Below are 15770 nucleotides of genomic sequence, written 5' to 3'. Positions count from 1 at the left end.
TTTTCCCATAATTCATCTCAGCCTACAAACAGCAAACTACAACACACAGACACGGTCACCTTTTGCAGAATACTAATCAGACACACCTGTTACTAATCACACGCACACACAAACACACACACCGCCCTTTAAAAGAGACTGTTTGTCCATACTTTGCGAAGTATACTCCTAGTTACCTTTGTCTGTACCAAGCTCTGTTGTTGGTTCTCTAGTTTTGATTCTGTTTTGCCCTCGACTCTGATTATCTGCAGAACCTGTCCCAGTCTGTTTGTATGATCGCCTGACCTTTGCCTGGCCTCGTTTTTGATCTTTACCCTGTTAAGCTGCCATACCTGCAATTTCTTCCATCTCAGCCTCCGTTACATGACAAAATGAGACACAGTCCTCATGAGAGTGGTAAATTTACACTCTTAGACAATCTAGAACCATCATGGATTCTTCAGTATCCATTTATCATAACCTTTTAAGGTTTTTTGAAGAACCCTACAACAAAGTATTTTCCTATCAGAAAGAGTAGAAGCCTTTTTTAGATGCTAAGAACCCTTAATTATCCAGCGAAGCATTAAAGAACCCTTGAAGAACCTTTTTTTTTTTTCAAGAATATATGCTTTAACTGGTTGTGTGTAGGACAAGCTCCAACTTATTGGCAATTATTTTCTTCTTTATACATATTTAGTTGAACTCTCTCAGTATTTTGTACATCCGTGAAAGGTTCATGAAGGGTTCATTTGATAATTTAGGGTACGTCGTGTCTGAAAACGGCTCTACTTGGAATGCGTTCTGATAGGGTAAACACTGTAATATCTCAACAATAGACATTCAAGCAAAGGGAGAGAAAGGCAGACAGACTGATAGAGAGTGAGACAGAGAGAGAACAACTGAGAGAGAGAGAGACTGAGAGAGCGAGACGCGCCTTCTTTACTAGTCTGGCACTAACAGAGGTTAATGCATTGTGCTGCAGTATGACACACACCTGTCACATTCTCCTTCTGTGCATTATCTTCAGTTCTCAGAGGCATTAAAGCCTGTAAGCTCCTCAAGCTGCTGCACACACAGAGCCCCCACTTCCTCTCGTCATGAAGAACAAGGGCACAGAGTCGTATGCAAATGACAATCTGTATCTGTATGTGAATCAATAGCTTAGGTCCCTGCTGTAGAGGAAAAGCATAAAGGATGCTCTGAAAGACTGTGCACGTGTGTGTGAGAGGACATGTTCTTATATCTTGGTGGAGACCGAATGTCCCCACAATGATAGGAATATCTGACAGTTTTAATCTTGTTGGGACATTTGGCAGCTTTTAATTAAAAAAAACGTTCAAGAGATAAAATTTCCTTTTGGTTGTGTGTGTGTGTGTGTGTGTGTGTGTGTGTGTGTGCGTGTGTGTGATTATGCCAGTGGTGTGCAGACTGTATACCATTTCCCAGCAAGGGAAAAACATTTTATTATTTAATCATGAATCAATGGTGAACTTATATGAATTTATAAAGGTACTATTGAACCAAGAGAAAGACAGATAGAGGGAGAGAGAGAGAGAGAGAGAGAGAGAGAGAGAGAGAGAGAGAGAGAAAGAGTGTGTGTGTGTGTGTGTGTGTGTGTGTGTGTGTACCAGTGAGAAACAGAGAGAAAATGTAAGAGAAAGAGAGTTGTGACTTCAATTAAAATGTTCTGCTTGAGAGAAGAGCTGAGTGGCTGTACATTAGGTGCTAGCTTGTGGGTGTATGATTAAGACAATCAATTCATCAATAAATCTTTAAATACATTTGGCAAGTAAGCAGTATGTGATCCCTCGTCAGCTCTGTATATTGCCCAGGGGTGGCCCAGTGGCCCAGAGGTGGGAGGACTTTGAAAATACATGCACTAAAGCTTACTGTAGTTACAGAAAAAAAGGCATGAGGTCTTGTTCTTACATCACTATGATACACTAGTCTAAATTCTCAATATTATCAGTAACATATCAGTACCAGTGACTAATTTCCATATCATCAATTTGCTTCAGATTCCAAATCAAGTCATATTGAGTACAACTGATCAAAATCTCATTTCTATGCATGTATACAGTAAGACCTATACTGCACCTCCAAATTCATAAGGGCTCTGAAAATACAACTATATACACTAAGTGACCAGTTTCTTAAGCTATTCATTCATTCATTCATTTATGACTTTTGACATTCCTGGTTGGTGTTGCAGTGGCAACATGCAGAGATGATCAGCCTAGACTTCTCTATCCAGCAGAGCCTAGAGATCATGGATCTGCCCTGGGGTCTCTATCCAGTGACACATATCTGATACATCTTTAAGGCACTAATGGATTGTTGCGTTCCTCATCTTATCACAAAGATTAAGTCTAGCAACCCTGCTGAGAACCCTAATTTCTGCCACCTGTACTTGCAACGTTCTACTTATCATCACTACATAGCTGGTAATTATAGGTGAGGATAGGGAGTTTCATCCATAAAATCTGAGCTAGGTATGAGGCTGGGTGTCATGTCTGTTGGGAAGCATGTGGTGACTGGGCCACCCACATTACCTGGAGTGAGTGAAGTCTATTTCATTTTACTGTTTCATTAATTGCTTTATTGAATTGGTACAATGTGTGCAGTTTTATAAAGAAATGAGCTATAAGGTTTACTGAGCATCTTGTAGATCCAGCCACGGTTCTTCTGGAGACTTTGACTGTCACACTTGCTTCTTATTTGCAGCAAAACCCAGCAGCTTTCATTATGTGTTTTTTCTCTGAAATGTGTCTCTTACCACTTAATATGCTGCTTTCTTTACAGACATGCAAACGTTTTTCTGTAACATTTCATTTTGTGCTATAAAACTAATGTTCTAATCTAACATGTTTTTTGTACTGACTTGATAATGTAGAAGTCATAAAGTAAAAAATCTATAACCAAGTTTGTACTAAAAAAAAATAGGGTGTCTAAAACTTTTGCACAGTACTGTATGTCCAACTGGACACAAATGAACACTCTTACTGAGTACAGTCAGCACAAGCAGCTCCGATTCTCTTGATTTTTTTGCATCCAGTCCTACAATGAACATAGACAACCACCTTATTTCCAAAATTAAACCAAATTTTATTGCATCTATATAATAATAATTAATCTAGAACACAAGCAAGACTATTTAGTTAGGTGGGAAGAAACCCTTAAAGACAGAGAGAACCTGTGAAACTCCACACAGACAGTAAGCCAAACCGTGGGACACTGGAACTGAGGTCGCAGTGCTGCCCGCTGCACCACCATGACTTCCTGAAGGATACTGTGGGAAAATGCCGAATACTAAACAAGAATTGTTTTTACCATGCTTCTTTTTCCTATGAGTCAGCTCCCCTCTTGAAATAGCCTAAACTGAGAAGGGTGGGGGTGAAGGAGGGTATTGCGATGGACATAAAGGAAAATTGCCTGCGAAAATGTCATGTGTTTCACTGCTGCTCTGTCTCTCTGCTTCAGTGAACACATCCCAGAAGAATTCTGCTTCTGAAATGATAGAAAATATTTTAGCAGACCAAGTGAAAGAAATGCTGACATGTTTTCACACACACACACACACACACACACACACACACACACACACACACAAATTTAATTACACACACATTTAATTACACAATTCCGATATGAATCAGTCCATTTCATTAAGAAAAATTCCTGTTTTATTCAATTCAAATCAATTCAATTTCAGTTGTATAGCGCTTTTAACAATGACATTTTCACAAAGCAGCTTTACAGAAATCCGGATATAAAATGATCCCTAATGAGTAAGCTAGAGGTGATGGTGGCAAGGAAAAACTCCCTGAGGCAACAAGAGGAAGACCTTTTGAGATGAACCAGACCAGACCCATCCTCATCTGGGTGACACCAGATAGTGTGATTATAAATCATTGTACGTCTATAACTGTATGAAGTCAAGAAGTGCTAAGTGTGTTAAAAGGAACTTGACTATGAGAATCATTACATTTTTAAGTTTAAGTTTCTTGTATCAGACTGAAGATATTAACATTTCAGTGATGGAGACTTGAGTGTAAACTGTTCTTAGCGATTGCTGTCTTTAGGTTATCCAAGTAAGAACATCTACATAACACAGATCCATAACGTCCATAAGACAGTTTATTAGGTATGTTGAATAAGAAGATATATCAATGTACACTATAATAGGACTAGCTCTTAAACACCACTTACTTGCATTGAGTGATTGTCTTGACTTTCTCTAAGCTAAAGTGCACAAAGGAATTGACTAAATGACTCTCAGGCTTCTTTTGTTCTACAAACACTTGACACGCACAGAGAGATGGGTCCAGTGTACGGAAGATCTTTAGAAAATTACAGTATCTGACTTTTCTTTAGACTGAACAGCCTGTAGAGAGGATAAGTAGTCTAAGCATGGCATGTTGTGGTTCCCCAGCCATCTGATTATTATATTTAATTTCGCCATATGGAGCAAAATGCCTTAATTAGAGAATAAAATAGATAGCTCAATGTGTCCTAGAAGATTGTCACTTCAATTGATGCTAAGTTGTAAGAATGCAAAATGCATATCAGTCCTTATAGTATTTCCCAGAGTTATTTTGTGATTGTTGTGAAATCAAGCAAAAATGCTTGATTTTGCGATGCAACATGCTGTGCTTTTTTGTACTTTTTTGCGGAAAACTTAATGAATTGGCGAAATTGCAATTGCACAAAATTGTTTTGCACGGCCTTTCACAATGAGGTTTGTCGGTAAATGAGACCTTTATGCTGTACTCATGTTCAATGCACGTGACACGAAGAGGACTTTGGCTGAACGGATGTTGTGATGACGTCACATGGCACATCTTGGACCAAATCTGTGGAAAATCTGCGGTAATTCTGAAACATTTAAAACTCCTCGGAATATTGCAGAGTTGGCTTGATTTTGCATTCATTTCTGTGATCGCAAAATCGCAAAATCCTGGAGCGACTGACATATTATTTGGTGTGACATGTAAGGCACAAATCACAATGAGTGGTGCTGTTAAAACAAAATAATTAATAATGAAACAGAGTTACTGTTATCAGCCCAAAGTTGATTATTTTCTAATAACAGTAAGTCCCTTGTTTTATTTGAGAGTTTTTTGGTTTTTAAAAAATAAAAAAATTTGAATTCCTCTTATACCACAGCAATTTCACAGAAATGTTTATTGTTGAATGTTCACTGAATATAGAAATGTTAGAAATGACTTTCATTGAAACAATCTAAATATAATCTAGAAAAGATAAATGATAGAAAAAGGCCAAAATCCTTAGGCACTTCAGATATTTATGTTTTCAATTTATTACTAGCGCTGTCCATGAGTCTATCTATAGGCTTAAAGCCTCATCATCTAAGTGTGCCTGCCTTTATTAAAGCACTCATTTAGAGTCCCATTAGGACCTGAGAGAAAGCAGTTAATAAGCAGCCCAAAGTTGATTATTTTCTAATAACAGTAAGTCCCTTGTTTTATTTGAGAGTTTTTTGGTTTTTTAAAAATAAAAAAATTAGAATTCCTCTTATACCACAGCAATTTGACAATGATTATAGTTTTTCATTATTAATGAATAACATGTCATACTTTTATATGTTTCTAGTTACATTTCACGTTATGGACCATCCACAAATTAAGTTAATTCCTGTTATCAATTTCAGTGGCAAAGAAAAATCTCCTGAGATGACATGAGGAAGAAATGCTGAGAGGAACCAGACTCAAAAGGAAAGCCATCCTCTTCTGGGTGACACTGGATAGTGGGATCCTCAAATAAACTATAGTTAACCCCACATAAACTAGATAACAATAGACCAGATAAACTAATGACTAATAGCCAAGATCACAAAGCAAATCTAGCAATCTACAAATCTAGCAATTAGTGGAAATCCCCAAATAGCGCTAACATTAGAGAAACAAACTACCATAGTAATATTACAGATTATCACCAAATTTCCAAAATGTCCGAAAACAAAGTTCAAAAATACTCAAAGATATTTAGTTCCACTGCCAGAAAGTATTTAAACAGCCTCTCTCTCTCTCTCTATATATATATATATATCATTTTGTTTAAATATAATATATTTAAATACTCTAAAATGTTACAAGGAATAAAAATGTATAAGTGAATGGAGAAATGTTTATTGTTGAATGTTCACTGAATATAGAAATGTTAGAAATGACTTTCATTGAAACAATCTAAATATAATCTAGAAAAGATAAATGATAGAAAAAGGCCAAAATCCTTAGGCACTTCAGATATTTATGTTTTCAATTTATTACTAGCGCTGTCCATGAGTCTATCTATAGGCTTAAAGCCTCATCATCTAAGTGTGCCTGCCTTTATTAAAGCACTCATTTAGAGTCCCAGTAGGACCTGAGAGAAAGCAGTTAATAAGTTTGAAAAAGATTTAGGTTTCCTGATTTAATTGCTGTTCTGCATCATTTTGTTTCGTCCGTGCCAATAATACGGATTCAACTGTAATAAAACATAAACTCCAGGGTTTCAAAAACTTTTGCACTGGCAGTGTACCATTAGAGTCATAAATCATCATCCTTGGATGCACTGTCAAACCGGATGACAACCGGGCCAGAATTTTTACGTTGATAAATCAATTTCTTTAAGCCGAATACACTTAAATATAACAAAATTTTCAAATAAATTTTTGTTATATTTAAGTGTATTTGGCTTAAAGAAATTGATTTATCAACTTAAAAATTTGGAGGTAATTAGTTTCCTCAATTTTTTTTGAGTTAAATGAACTTCTCTGGTTTTACAGTGTGTAATATCAACAAAACTGTGATATTTGTTTATCATCCATCCATCCATCCATCCATCTTCTGTACCGCTTAATCCTTTTCAGGGTCACGGGGAAACCTGGAGCCTATCCCAGGGAGCATCGGGCACAAGGCGGGGAACACCCTGGACAGGGTGCCAATATTTGTTTATCATATGATGATTTTTTTATATCGTCTCAGCCCTTGCATTTGGTAAAACAAATCTTTGCACACGTTGTATATGTTTTAAGATTTGCATATGGCGTGAGATAAAAAAACAAATATGATTTTACACATATTCTATTTACTTCAATTTATACATATTCAGTCCAGGCTCTCGGTTATGCTGTAAAACCTGGCTGCAGGAATCTGAAGGAGTTATAGATTCATTTTGTCCTTAAACTTCTGCTATCATTTTTTAGCCATACTACACATAAAACTGTGTATTTTTTAAAAAATAACTTTTTAAAAAGTGCATTATGTAAACCTGCTCTTTGCTTTTATTGGATATATTCAAGGGCAGTTTGAAAGCGTTTAAAACAGCACTTATTCTCAATCCTATTTTAAGACACGTGTGCCCTGCCCTCACAATTTCTGTAAAGCAGAATGCTTATCGGTTTGTGCTATTTTCTCTTGCTACTACTCAGTAGAAACCTCAGTTAAGTATGACGTGATAAAATGCCTACAACAAACTGACATCAGTAATGAATTCAGGCAACACTTTCCAATCTTTCCAATAGCTCACCCAGTCATAATTCTAAAGTACGTGTAGAAGTGAGATTAGATCTTTCAAGTCATTGATTTAGGGATCATGCTAAATGGCAGGCCCATTTTTTCTACTCTAACAATGAAGGCTTTCGAACAATAACTCTGTATGACTGCCACCATTTAAATAAGAAATATCTACCGTATATGAGAACTGTTGCTTTTTTTAACTAATGGATTTGCTCCAGAAATTTCTGACTGAACTCACAATATGCACAATTAGCAGAGAATACAAGAAAGTCCATGCCATATGGAGGTTTTATAAGGAAAACATCTGTGGTGGAGTGGTGTGATGCGGCCTGATGCCAAGTGGAGTTACTTGACTATTCTCCAATGACAAAGTGTCCCAAAGTGTTTTATTTTTGTCACACCACAGCAGTTTGCCAAGCATAACAATTTTTTTAATGTATTATTTTTTATTTTATTTACATTTTTTATTAAAGAATGTCCATTTATATGTTTAATGTTGTGAAATGTCTGTGAAACAAGTTAGTTCCAGTTTTCATTTACCTACAGCTACTATAAACCAACATTCCCTCAACAGCCTCTCTTATTCTCTCTCTTTAAGTGAAAAGTGCAGCTCCGCTGTCCTGAAGACTTTCCCATGTTGGAAAGCATACAGCTTTACCGCTGACATTGGAGACACCTTCCATAAATAAGAAATAAATAATTTCTTACTGAAAACAATTACATCAATTACACACATTTGTAATTACACATGTTTGATGGACAGTCCATAATATGACTATTATTATAATATGACAATCATACATTATTATGTATGATGGACATACATAATAATGTGTAAGGTGTTACTATAAAAATAATAACATATTAGTGCAAGTGCATTAATATAAACATGTGATTTGCCACTGCACTACTGTCAGAAGTGCTATTATAGATAATGAATGATATTTATTCATCTTCTGACCAATCAGAATTGAGAATCAGTGAAATAAATTGCTTTATTATATGTTGAATTATTATAGGAGATCATGCAAAGGTTTACTCACATTATATTACCAACAGCTGTTTGACAGCCTGTTGATGTCAATGACCATTTCACAATGATTTGTGTTTTCTCATTTCAAAGACGCTAAAGTCAGCATATGAAGGGTTTGCTAGTTATAAACTGACTGACATGAGAAATGAGTGCTAAACACTAATTTTGTGGCTCTCCAGGACAGCAGTTTGATGGCAGCCATGGTCTAAACAAATCACAGATGCTTAATGGACCAGTCTGTGCATTTAAGGTCCCACCTGTTATGCTTTCAAATGATGACTATATGGACTATGTATAAAGAGAAACTAAGTAAATTATATAAAAATTATTTAAGATCCATGTCTGCAGTTCTGTCTTTAAGATGCATGCAACATTATGGATATAAAACTTTTTTTAATACAGAGAAATAGGTAAATAATCAGTCAGATTGGGTTCAAATGGGAGCTAATGATGAATGAGCTGGTGGTTTTTGTAATGGGGGAAAATAGAGAAAATATAGAGGTATAGAGGCATAGATCTAGTATAGATACTTGCATATATATGAACTGTTTCCTGTTTCCTGAGTAATTTACATTGATGCTTCTTATATATATATATATATATATATATATATATATATATATATATATATATATATATATATATATATATATATATGAAGTAGATGCTCAATTTAACGCTGAGATATGAATCATTTGTAACATGGCACAAGTTTAATTTGATGCTTAATTTCACAGATTTTAAATTTATATTCTGAATTTTTACATTTCTGTAAAGCTGCTTTGGGACAATGTCCATTGTTAAAAGCGCTATCCAAATAAAACTGAATTGAATGCTTTAAAAAGAAATGCATAGGAAATACACATGGTGGTAGCCTTGTGTTATGATATTGCTTTGGCTTTTGTGAAATTACAAATGAAATGGCTTACTCTTTCGGTGGCCTGTTCTTGACACATATGGCAGACCAAACCTGCAGAAATTAAAAATAAATAAATTACAGGAAAATAGAGGAATAAATGGCGTGATAAAACAAATATAATTCATTTTTAATAAAATTTTATCCTAAATTTATTTTGTATTACTTTTTTCCTTCATTTATTATTTTCTGTATTTATTTGTATTCTTTTTAAAAAAATATTATTATTTTATTTATTTTTTTCATTTATTTTTATATTTATTTATGCACTCATTTATTTGTACATTTATTTATTCCCGCATGTATTTATTTCCATATTTTTTATACATTTATTTATTTTTACTTTTCTGTGTGCAATATGGAACTGATACAAAAAGTAATACAAAAAATACATTTAGGATTAAATTGAATTAAAAATGATTTATTCCTTTATTTATTTTCCTATTACATATTAAATATTTGCTATTTATTAATTATCTAACTATTTATTTATATATTCATATATTTATTTTTAATTCATGCAGGTTTGGTCGTTCATAGACACAAACCTATTAGCGTTTATGTAAATTAGGAAGCCACAGCGGTAGAGAAGAGTTCTGCCAAGCTTTCAGCACCATGGACAGCACTACAGACTTTTATGCACACACGGCTGCTTTTAAAAGGAGATACAGGTTGCCAGTAGCTGTTACGACACGGCGACATCGGCGCGGCAGCTCACAAAGTGTAGAGCCGCCCAGGGACGTGGCGGAGGAGGACTACACTTCCCAGTCATACCCGCGCTCGAGTTCGCCTGAGTTCTAATCACGAACACCTGCAAACACCTGAGGTTATATAAGGGCCTCCCTAGCATTAGCCGCTTGCGAAGTATCCGCTCAGCAGCGTCGTCTCTGTTCGTTTACCAAGCCGATTTCATTATAAGTGTTTTCCCTGGTGCTCGACTTCACGCTCGTCTCTCACTACGCTTTTGCCTACGTCCCTGATATACAGCTTACCTGCTCTGTCCCGATTCGATTCTCGTTCTGTGTTCAGTCACACGCCATCTCTCCGCTCGCCCGCGCTTGTCTCCGTCTACGCTTCGTAACAGTAGCAACATTCAATGGTCATTTTATCAGCTACACCTGCCAGGTCATTGGGTAGACATACAATCACTGTAGATGTGCAAATACTGTCGCTTTCCACCATAGAACCACCACCGATCAGATATTATTTGCTTGATGGTTCATCCTTATTGCAACAGTGAGACTGTCATGTAGTGTGTGACGCTGATAGTGACAATCAAAAATCCACCAAAACTCTCCAACTAAGTAATGATAAAGAGCAAAAGATGATTCACACAAATTTCACATGGGAAAAAACGTATTTTGTATGTATTTTAATATATTTGTAAAGACAATAAATGCACCTGTAACAAAATAATATAAATAAATACATGCATATTTATGTCTAAAGTGTCCATAGAGTATGAATGGGAGTGTGTGTGTGTGTGTGTGATTGTGTGACCTGCGATGGATTGGCACCCTGTCCAGGGTGTACCCCGCCTTGTGCCCGATGCTCCCTGGGATAGGCTCCAGGTTCCCCGTGACCCTGAAAAGGATAAGCAGTATAGAAGATGGATGGATGGATGAAATACATACATATTTAAGCAAACAAACAAATTAACAAACCAACAAAATAACAGAATACAAACAAATAGAAATGAAATGTGGCTGCATGTGGCCACAACTGAAAAGAAAAAAATAAAAGACGATTTGGCCTGAGACAGACAGACAGACAGACAGGCAAGTTGACCAAAAGCCATACAGACAGGTAGACAGAAATATAGATAGGCCACAAGCTGTCAAATATTTACTTTTAAAAACACCTAAATGAAAATAGATTTGTGTTTGTGTGTGTGTGTGTGCGTGCATGTGCATGCGTGTGTGTGTGCGTGTGTGTATGCATGTGTGTGTGTGTCGGGCGACATTAGCTTTAGTGACATTTAGAACTCATTTTTCATTTAACTTGCTTCAGGCTGTGTTGTGAAAATAAAAGTCATCTGTGAACTGCATTTGGCTTGATGAATATCTGCTGAGTGAACTGTGAACCTCCTCCTCGGTGTTTGCATATTGACTACAGCAAAAATCAATGCCTCCTCTATAAGTGCTGCCCGGTCACAGTGGGACACTGAATGAAGGGTAAAACAGAGAAGTAGGTGATGGAAAACACAGTCACATAAGGGAATTGAAGGAGGAAAAGTAGAGGTCTATTAATATCCTGGTGATAACAGAGTCTTTCAAAAGATATCAGAACCATGTGTTTTCCAGACACCGAGATTCAAGACAGCATGAAGGCCTTTAATATGTCCTTGAGCATGGGAGCATGGTGTGAGTACATATTTTGGCCCCCAGACATCTTCCTTTGACAAACAAAACATTTCTATTGTTGTAAACAAGACGTCACACTTCATATTAATGAAAAGACGCACAAACATTTTTTCAGGTCAGGTGTCATGTGTCACACATCTTGAGGCAAAATGTTTGCTGGAGGCAAGCTAGGAATGGCACATATGATGTGAACAAAAGAAACGGTCTTTAATATATCTCCAGCCTGTATGTGTATAGCCTACCCTCTGTGACAAACTATTGGTAAAATATCATGTTGTGTTGTGGGTTGTCAAAATAGAAAAACGAAACAAAACTATTTCCATTTTTATTTCATACCGTCTGGTCTGAGTAAGAAACAAGCCACACAAAGGCATTTTTGGCTTCAGCTAAACTGAAGAGATCATCAGGAATTCCCGTTTATATTGCACGTCCTGTACGTGGCCCAAAAGTATGTAATTGCATCCATGTAACTACTTATATTCCTTCAGGTTTTTTGGTGTAGACTCTTGGTTTCTCCACCAGATAGCTGTATATGACCTCAGCACATATGGATCAGGTAATTTTACACCATTGCTTAAGAGTTCATTTTTTCTTGTAGTCATTAGTCTTTCAATCCAAGTTACAGTGCATACACTGAAATATCTGACATTGAGATATGGCTATTGTTGTTGTGTAAACATGCTAGCTAGCTAGTTTGGCTGCTGATTGGCTTTCTGTCTCCAATCTGTGCTCGTCGGTGTGTGATGTCACCAATGTTTACAAACAGAACAAAAAGTCTATTTTCTCATTTGTAAGTCACTTTGGATAAAAGCGTCTGCTAAATGAATTAATGTAATGTAATGTAATGTATAGGGGTCAGATAAATGGTGCTACTATGTAATACGTAATATAATGGAGCCACGATGTAATAACAGCCATTATGTAATATTTCAAGGCCAAAAACTATCAATTGCATGGTCACCAATTATTATATTGAGGCCTTGAAATGTCAAAATCATGGCCATGGACATGAGTCCATGACTAAAAATGTCCAGTGACATCATACTTCATTTTTGGCAGGAACAGGCAAAAATTAAATTGCTATTTGCCTTGAGGATTTCTGGGACAATGCAATAGGCCTATCCTTGTTGAAACATCAGTGACCGCAGTAGGTTATTCTTCCAGTATGTCATCCATACTTAGACCAGTACGTTTGTGCAGAAGGTAGCACTGCCGCATCACAACTCCAGGGTATCCAGTTAAATCCTGAGCTGGCATGTTCTCCCTTTGTCCACGTGCTTTTTGTCCAGGTTCTCCAGTTTCCTAACACCTCCCAAAAATATGCCAGTAGATGGATTGGTTTCTCTAAATTGCCATTAGGTTTGAATGAGTGTGCAGATATATATATGTGTGTGTGTGTATGCGTGCGTGTGTGTGCATGGTCCCATTCAGGGTGTATTCCGGCCTTATGCCCAGCGTTCCCAGTCTAGGCTCTGGAGAAAGTGGTTACTGAAGATGAATTAATTAGCCTACATACTTAGGTTCCTGTGGTCTCAATGGTCTAATTCAGATTCTCTGTCTCACTCATTTTATCATACAGTTGCCACAAGTTAAGTATTTTGTGGCCACAAAATAGATATCGAGAAACTTAAATCATGGCCTAATCTTATTACTTTGTGGTCACAAATGATACCCACGTCATCTCAGTGATTCTCTACAGATCAAAGATGAACCATCTTAAAAACAATTGACAATAGATTCTCAGAAATAAAGGTACCAATCTGTGCTTTTGTCTTATCCATGGGGTGGTACCATTAGTGGTACGTCTGGTGTACCTTTACTAGCCAGTTTTACCTAGAAGGCACATACAGTACACATTTTGACCTTAAACACCACTGATGTACCTTTACAGCTGTATTCTGTAAAGCTAATTAAAGGTACATGCTCTTCCCATGTAAAAGACACAGAAGAGAGGCCCTTGATGGTACCACGCAAGCGACAAGGAACAGGGCCAGTTTAGCACCTTTATCTCTGAGAGACAGGCAAAGGCAATGATAGAAGTCAGGGATGCACTACTGTGTAAGTTGCCTTCGAATCATACACATTTAACAAATGGTGCAGCAACACAGTCTTGGCTTTCTGATCCCCTTTGAACGTCTTTTTTTCTTCGTGTTGCTCGTGCATGTAAAGAATCGTTAAAACCAACACTACAACTTCAAGCCTCGAGCTCCATTCAAATGCGCAATGTGGTCCTTATCTATTGTTGTATTGAGAACGAGGAGAGCAGACTGCTAGTACAGAATTAGAAGCGATCGCTCACTTGACCATTAGTCTCTGTACACAGTAAAAACGGCACTGATAACAGCCTAAAGAAACGCACGATGGTGGAAAAAGGCGCATGTGTTCGTGCAGCTCCCGGTAGACGCTCCCCGCTACAGTGTGCAGGGTTGCCAGGTTGGGTCGACAGTGTACCCCCAAGCCATTGTTTAAAACAAACAAAAACAACAAAAAAACAACAACACCAACAAAACGCACCGGTCCAAAAAGTAAATGTATATGTGCATGCAGACCTAAATTATAACTACCCAAAATGCAGGATGAGTAAAAAATAGAGATGCATTGATACCTATACCTGGCACCCTGTCCAGGGTGTACCCTGCCTTGTGCCCGATGCTCCCTGGGATAGGCTCCAGGTTCCCCGTGACCCTGAAAAGGAGTAAGCGGTAGAAGATGGAAGGATGGATGGATGATACCGATACTAGTATTGGGTATTGGTCGGATGCTGTGCTTATTCAGATACTCATCCTTGCTGAAAAAAAAAAAACAATAGAAACCATCACAGAAATTCGAATGGTTTCCACTACAAATACCATTACAAACCATCAGCTAACCATTAAAACCATTACCATTACCAATATTGGTCCTTAATTGTATCCAGTAGACATGTCACCAATAGAAGGCAACAGATTACCAGTAGATACCTACAGGGACCATTACAGTGTCCATTAAAACCAATACAATTCCCATTATAACTATTAAAACCATTACAAATTCGATGAGGGTTTCTATTTTGGGTTTTTATTCAGCAGGGAAATCACAAAATATCGACATCTAGTCAACGAGGATCTAGTGTCGTGTCTAATCACAGCTGTGACGATACTCAGTACAACTGCATGATTGCTTTTAGTTCTATAAACAAGAAATGAATATAGAGTAAGCGGCATTTTGTGCGCTATATGGTCAAATGTTTTGTTTATTTTAGATCTGCAGGTGGAAATAAATCCCGAAGAAGCTACACTCACTTCATAGTAATTGTACATGAGTACAGCTGAAAGGTCTCATTTACCAACAAACATCATTGTGAAAGACCGTGCAAAACAATTTCGTGCATTTTCAAGATTGCCAATTCAAGTAGTTTTCCACGAAAACGCACAGAAATCTCAGTAAAATCGTGTACGCATTGTTTAGTAGAGAGCACGAGGGCTGTAGATTGTGCAGAGCGGTATCAATAGCGTGGTCATTAAAAATCAACGCAAGGTGCTGTGAATTGCCCGAACATAATGAGCATGAGGCAGTGAAGTGAGCATGCGCACAGACTCTGCCTTGTGAGAGCACTTCAGTTCTGTGAGCACTGAGCTCTGAGTCAGGCTTCCTTTCACCAGGGTCTACACTTTACTTAATGACCACAGTCACTGATATCATTCTGCATGTCTTTGCACTCTCTATTAAATATAAAACACACCATAAACAAAATAAATGTAAAACTTGGCATAAGGCAGTGGTTATCCAATCTTATTCCCAATGGACCAGTCTGGGTGCCGATTTTTATTCCAAACAAGTAGGGTCCACACTTGATAAGTCCATTATAGCACAAGATGAACTAATTAAACAGGTGGAATCAGTTGCTTGGTTGAAATGAAAACCTGCATCCACACCAGCCCTGTTGCTGATAAGTGTGGACACCCCTGGTATACATATAT

The sequence above is a fragment of the Ictalurus furcatus genome, chromosome 18 (genome assembly GCF_023375685.1).
Source record: "Ictalurus furcatus strain D&B chromosome 18, Billie_1.0, whole genome shotgun sequence".
Lineage (NCBI taxonomy): Eukaryota > Metazoa > Chordata > Actinopteri > Siluriformes > Ictaluridae > Ictalurus > Ictalurus furcatus.
Note: the sequence above shows the minus strand (reverse complement) of the source record.